Source organism: Hypanus sabinus, chromosome 8, assembly GCF_030144855.1.
Source record: "Hypanus sabinus isolate sHypSab1 chromosome 8, sHypSab1.hap1, whole genome shotgun sequence".
NCBI classification, from domain to species: domain Eukaryota; kingdom Metazoa; phylum Chordata; class Chondrichthyes; order Myliobatiformes; family Dasyatidae; genus Hypanus; species Hypanus sabinus.
Window position 1 is genome coordinate 25,134,110 of NC_082713.1, and position 6,177 is coordinate 25,140,286.

Sequence of the window (6,177 nt, forward strand, 5' to 3'; positions counted from 1 at the left end):
GACAATGCAGAGATACACAAAGTGGAATGTCTCCTCCTAACAAAAGGAGAACGGAACCACTGATTACTGCTATTGTTCTATTCATTGAAACCCCTCAGGGGGCAACCACAGTGGTCTGGTTGTTGGGTTGCATCATCCCAACCTGATTGACACCTGAGACCCCGTGAGTGGGGATAAAAGTAAGGTCTGGGGAACACCCCTCAGATGCACCAGGAGAGATGCTACGAGACTGGTGGGGGCTTGTGTGTGTGTGTCCACCCTTGCCTGGGTGACGAGTCCGCCATGGAAGAACGGTCTAGCTAAAGGATGGAGGGGTCATACGTGAATTGCCACAACAACGATGCTCTGACGGATCAAGATCGTAAAGGAAAGTCGGCAAGTCAATAGCTGTTACTCTCTCTCTCTCTCTCCAACAATTGCAACATAGCGACCAACAACTACCGCAGCCTGCATGAACTGAACTGAACTTTATATTTCCATCGGACAATTCATTATCCCCTAGACAATGATAGAGCTTATTTCTTATCGATTATTATTATACCCGCACTTTTAGGTTTAGTATTGATGACGTATATTATCTGTATATTTGCATTGATATTATTTTTGTGTATTTTTACCAATAAATACTGTTAAAAATAGTATCACCAGACTCCAACGGATACTCCTATCTTTGCTGGTAAGATACCCAGTTACGGGGTTCGTAACAAGATATACAAAGGTGGCTGAAGCTTTGAGTGGATGGTTCCTTGTGTTTGTTACCCTGAGCAACACACACTAAGTTACTGGAGAAACTCAGCAAGTCAGACAGTTCTCTGGAGGGAAATGGACAGTTGACATTTCAGGCTGATACCCCTTCATCAGGTCTGAGGGAAAGGTCTTGTTCAAAACATTAATCGTCATTTCCCTTCAGTGATGTTGCTGCGTTCATCCAGCATTTTGTGTGTTTGTGTTACTCAAGATTCCCAGCATCTCAGAATCTCTTTTGCTAGCCTGAGTTGCTACTGTGCTGGCTTACCAGCAGTTAACTAGCAGGAGGAGCCAAGAGGTCAAAAGAGGCAGCAGGGGATTATAGACTCAGCCAGCCCCACATGAGCACAACCTTCCCCATTGTCAAGGGCATCTACAAGGGGTAATCTTTCAGGAAGGCAACATCCATCATAAGGACCCACACCATGCCCCCACCTTCATGCTGCTATCAGGTTCTTCAACATTTCTGAAAAGCACGAACACTTCCTCATACTCTGCTTCTTTTTACACCCTCTCAACTTGCTAACGTCATTATGTTTGTTCTGTCATGTAATTTATGAATAATTTACATTCATGTTAACTTAGGTTGGCATGTTTGTAATGTACTGAGCAGCTGCGGCAAAAAAAATATTTTCCAGGCAAGGTAATAAACTTGAACTTGAACAACTGAAAGAGCTTTAAGACCACTGGTAAGGCTGACCCATTCCATGGATGTATTCATAAGCAAAGCAATTTAATACAGAGAAAAAGGTAAATCCACATTTTTATTTCCTAAACATAAATAACAAACAGCAGTGTGGTTATAAATCCAAGTATGCAGCATCATTTATTAAAAATAGAGTACTACAGATGCTGTAAATCTGAAGTCAAATAGAGAAGGCTGAAATACCAAGAAGCTTAAGGAGCATCTGTGGGGGAAGAAAATAATATCAAAAATATAAGTACGATTTTGAAAGTTTATAATGAATGTAATAAAAAAAAGCAAATGTCATGAATACTTAAGATGATTAGGTTACATCTGGAACTCAGTGCGTATCTTCTGTCCTAGCTATAAGCGACTGGTCCTCGGCAAGGAACACATTTACTGCAATTATACCAATGCAGCAGATTACAATATTCATAGGAAGTTTCAAAGAATGATCCACATTTGGGAATGTAAATATATTCTTGCCAAAAGCCATGTAGCAGATTCTGCTTGTAAAATGTTGTTTTTCATTCAGAACTGACTACTTCTACAATGTGGAATTTTTGGAACCAATTTAATTTATTTTAAGTTAATTTTGTAAAAGAGTTTTTGATGCATATGTTGCGTGTTTTCTTTTCACGTAATACTTTCTGTGAGAAAATGCAGATGTTTGGTCAAATAATTGGGTAGCAATGCTAATAATAATGTTAACTAATCGTATTTCTATACAGAGATAAGAGAAAATGGAGAATCAGTTTGGAAAATAAATAAATTTCAGGGATTGGAATCAGGTAAATACATGAAACATGGCACATAAATCTCTTGAAATAAAGCGCTTTTGCTTAATAATCCAGGAAACCAACAGTTCCTTTCCTTTGTCTTCTTGAAAAATCTATTGGCAGTTGGCAGACCAACATAAAGTGCATTTCCACCACCAACTAAGTTGGAGTGTGGAGCAAAGAGGAAAGTATACCCACTAAATTCCACCCCCAAATAACTCAAATAATATTTAAAAATATGCATTAATAATCATTGCAATGGCAGCGATATCCTAACAAACTTTCTATGTTAATCTGTATCTGCCCCAAAGATCTCAATTTAGGAATTGAATGTTTCTTTTGCATCTCATAGGAATTGCATTCAAAAAATATATGCTGCACCATTTCTTTACAAGTGCCCTCCCTACAGATACACATATCTTGCATATTAATTCTGAATAGGAAATTATTCAACCCAATATGTCTAATACATCAGCGTGTAACTATATTTTTTCTCTCCTTTTGTACTCATCTTCTAGTTGAGCTTTCTCTACACTTTTGGAATGTTGTTGTTCACTTCAATTGTTTGCATGATTTGAGTACTTTTTTCTTTCTCTTGTGCATCGGATGTTAGTCTTTTATTTTTTTTCTTCAATTGGGTTCTTTCAGGTTTGTTTCTTTGAGGCTACCTGAAAGCAAACAAATCTCAAGGTTGTATAATTTATACACTCTTTGTACTTTGAATTTGGATTTGAATAAAAAAAATTGCTACCACTGATTCTTCATTAATTTGGGACTTCAGATTCCAAACTTTAAACTGACAAAGGAGAATTGGTTGATGTTGTGTATTTGAAATTTCAAAAGGTCTTTGACAAGGTGCCACACATGAGGCTGTTAACAAGCTGTGAGCCCATGGTATTGCAGGGAAGATTCTAGCATGGATAAAGCAGTGGCTGACTGGCAGGAGGCAAAGATGGGAATAAAGGGAGCCTTTTCTGGTTGGCTGCCAATAACTAGTAGTGTTGGAACTGATTCTTTTTATGTCATATGTCAATGAATTGGATGATGGAATTGACAGTTTGAAGCAATATTTGCAGATGATATGAAGATAGGTGGAGGGGCAAATAGTTTTGAGGAAGTACAGAGGCTACAGGACTTAGACAGATTAGGAAAATGGGCAAAGAAGTGGCAGATGGAATACAGTGTTGGAAAGTGTATGGCCACGCACTTCAGTAGAAGAAGTGAAAGGGGTGACTATTTTCTTTTTTTTATTGATTTTTTTATGCATTTCTACAACACTACAACAAAAAAACCCCAAGACCAAAATAAGAGATTAATACAGTGCAAGAAAAACACACAATGATAATATGATTCAAAATAATGATAAAAAAGCACCCAAACTAAAGTGGTGTAGTTAGTACCCAACCACCCCACAAAGAAAAAAGAACTCCAGACCAACCACAGCAAAATGTAGGAAATCTAAATCAGAACATTCAAAACCCCAAAACTGTACATGCAAATAAGAACAAAAGATAATAATGCCCACTACCAAGAAAAAAAATCTGAAAGTAAGGGACTGAAAAAAAACTTAATCTAAAGAAAAGTTGTGAAAATATTCAAGAAAAGGTCCCCACACCTTATGAAACTTTATGTCCAAATTAAGAAGTGAGTAGTGAATTTTTTTCAAGGTCTAAACAGGACATAATATCATTGAGCCATTGAGCATGCATGGGTGGGGCAACATCTCTCCATCTAAGAAGAATTAAACGTCTAGCCAGAAGAGAAGCAAAAGATTATGTTCAACATTTAGTCAGACTCAAATTTGTATCTGTCTCACCCAAGGAACCAAAAAGAGCAATCAGAGAGTTAGGTTGTAATTGGCAATTCAGAATATGGGATAAGGTTAGGAAAATATTTCTCCAAAATTTCTCTAGACTAGGGCAGGTCCAGTACATATGAATAAGAGAAGCCTCACCACTTTTGCACTTATCACAAACAGGACTGATGTTAGAGTAAAATCAGGACAACTTAGATTTGGACATGTGAGCCCTATGTACAATCTTAAACTGTAAAAGACAGTGGCGAGCACAAAGAGAAGTTGAGTTAACTGACTTGAGAATTGAGTCCCAGACCACATCAGATAAGGAAATATTTAAGTCATGCTCCCAAGTCATTCTAATTTTATCAAAGGGGTTGCGCCGTAAAGGCACTAATTTGTCATGAATAAAAGATATTAAGCCCTTACCCAGTGGATTAATAGAAAGAAACAAGTCCACAGCATTTTTCTCAAGCGTCTCAGGAAAGTTGGGTACTAAATGATTAATGAAGTGTCTGATTTGGAGATACCTAAAGAAATGGGCATTAGGTAGATTAAACTTAGCAGAGAGTTGTTGAAAAGATGCAAAACAATTATCAATGAAAAGATCTTCAAAATGCCTAGTGCCCTTTCTATACCAATCATAAAATGTTGAATCATGCATAGAAGGTAAAAAAAGATGATTATGTAAAATAGGACTAGAAAGGGAAAAACTATGGAAACCATTAATTTTTCTAAACTGGACCCAAATTCGCAGAGTATGTCTAACAAGAGGGTTAACAATTAGTCTAGGCAAACTACTAGGGAGTGCAGATCCAAGAAGTGCAGAAATAGAGAGATCCTTAGTAGAGTTCAGCTCCATTGCCACCCATTTAGGGCAGTCAGGCTGGCTATGAAAAGAGGACCAGAAGGTAAGACAATGAATATTAGCTGCCCTATAGTAGAGACGAAAATTAAGTAAAGCCATGCCACCTTCTTTTTTAGATTTTTGAAGACAAGCTTTATTAAGTCTAGAACGCTTACCCTTCCATGGATAGGATAAAATAATAGAGTCTAAGGAATCAAGGAAGGTTTTAGAAATAAAAATTGGAATTGATTGAAATAAATATAAAAATTTAGGGAGGATATACATTTTAATAACATTAACACGACCTACCAAAGACATAGATAAAGGTGACCATTGTGACAAACTTTTTTTTCTAGAGTTCAAAAGATTGGCAAAATTTTCACAAAAAAGATCCTTAAAATTCATGGTAACTGTAATACCAAGATAAGTAAATTGCTTATCTACTACTTTAAAGGGGAGGTCACGAAATGCTAATGCTTGTGCTTCTTTATTAATTGGAAAAAGCTCACTCTTATGTAGGTTAAGTTTATAGCCAGAAAACTGGCTAAGTTGATCAAGAAGTGAAAACATTGGGGATAAGGATGTGGATGGATTTGAAAGAAAAATTAATAAATCGTAAACGTAAAGAGAAACTTTACGCTCAACACCCCCCCCCCCCCCCCAGATCCCCGTCAGTTCAGGACAACTTCGAAATGCAATCGCCAGAGGCTCTACAGCCAAATCAAAAAGGAAGGGACTTAAGGGGCATCTTTGATGGTGCCACGTGACGGGTGACTATTTTCTAAACGGAAAAATAATACAAAAAACTGAGGCACATGAGGACTTGGGAGTCCTTGTGCAGGATTCCCTAAAGGTTAATTTGCAGGTTGAGTCTTTGGTGAGGGAGGCTAATACAATGTTAGCATTCATTTCAAGAGGACTACAATGTAAAAGCAAGGAGGTAATGTTGAGATTTTATAAACCACTGGTGAGGCCTCAGTTGGTGTATTGTGAGCAGGTTTGGGCCCCTTATCTTAGAAAGGATGTGCTGAAACTGGAGGAAGTTCAATGGAAGTTCACAAAAATGATTCCAGGATTGTACAGCTTGTCATTATAAAGAGTGTTTGATGTCTCTGGGCCTGTATTCACTTGAATTCAGAAGAATAACTGGTGACCACATTGAAACCTATTGAATGGTGAAAGGCCTTGATAGAGTGGATGAGGAGAGGATGATTCCTATGGAGTCTACGGTCTAAGACCAAAAGACAGAGCCTCAGATCAGAGTTTTAGAATGGAGATGAGGAAGAACTTATTTAGCCAGAGGGTGGTGAATCTGTGGAATTCA